Genomic DNA, 1,145 nt, shown 5'->3' with positions numbered 1-1,145 from the left:
AAAATGTAGATTACCAATCATTCACAAGTCTGAACTGTCAGCACGAGTTCGTGTATAGAAGTTTTGCTTTAAAATAGTCTGTCATTACTTCTTAGTATGATGTATATACAGAAACTGTTAGCACACTTGACCCTCAATTATCCCAAGCTTATCGTGCTCCAATCTGCAACAAAACAGGTTGCAGAGTTGGTTTAGTAATCACTGATCGCCAGCATGTAATCATCATAGGTAGGTGAAGCGGTATTAAAGAATTATGTCCATGAGTATGAACAGTATTATGTTACAAATCTTTAGGACTTTTTAGAATTAAGGTATTCTCTTAGTGTGAGCCAGCTAAATAATATCCTGGCTAAATTTATGGACATAGACAGTTTCGATGAACAGAGGTGTTCCTTATAGTATGAAGTTGAGTTGTATAGTCTATAAGTGAGAACAGGAAGAACAATCGTATATTCCTTCGGCATATTTTCGTGAAGTGAGGAGGCTCTGTTACCTGTGCCCACTATATTCCGACTTTCTATATATATATGAAAATACTCAGATGCGAGACGAGGTCTTATACCTTTTCCATAATACTTTAAATAGGTGGTCAAGAGGCTTTATGTAAATGAAATGAACGCACAAAAACCGCCAGAGTTTTCACATTCGTCCCCTCAGGACTCAAAATACTACCCTGTTTATTTTTTTTTTTTCTGAATCATTTGCTTCTTCACGCGATATCGTCAATGTGAGAAGCACTGCATGCTTCCTAGGCCTCATGGGATGACAGCTTGACATGCAAAGGAGTAAGGAGGGTCGTGGTGGAGGCGGCAGAGGCAGGGACAGCAAGTCGCCACAAAATAGAGCTCTTTTTCTATCGTCTCTGAAGGCAGAGGACGGAGGTTAATCATTGCAAGAGCTGGCACTAATGGCTATGGAACTGGCGCTCCGGGGGCGGAGGTAGGTGGTTGTGAATGGAGGACGAGCGAGATGTTTAGAATAAACGAAAAGACCTAAAGACAGAGTGATGAAGGGTGAGAAGGCAAGGGGAAGAATGCAAAAAGATGTAGAGGGAAACTGTATAGATAGATAAGCATTAGAAGAAAAACCATATTTCGGGATTCACTTTTCTAAATCTCACAGCCATTCCCGTAGAAAAGAAGAAA

Source organism: Penaeus monodon, chromosome 20, assembly GCF_015228065.2.
Source record: "Penaeus monodon isolate SGIC_2016 chromosome 20, NSTDA_Pmon_1, whole genome shotgun sequence".
Taxonomy (NCBI): Eukaryota; Metazoa; Arthropoda; class Malacostraca; order Decapoda; family Penaeidae; genus Penaeus; species Penaeus monodon.
The sequence above is the reverse complement of the archived record's forward strand: the minus strand, read 5'-3'. Positions refer to the sequence as shown.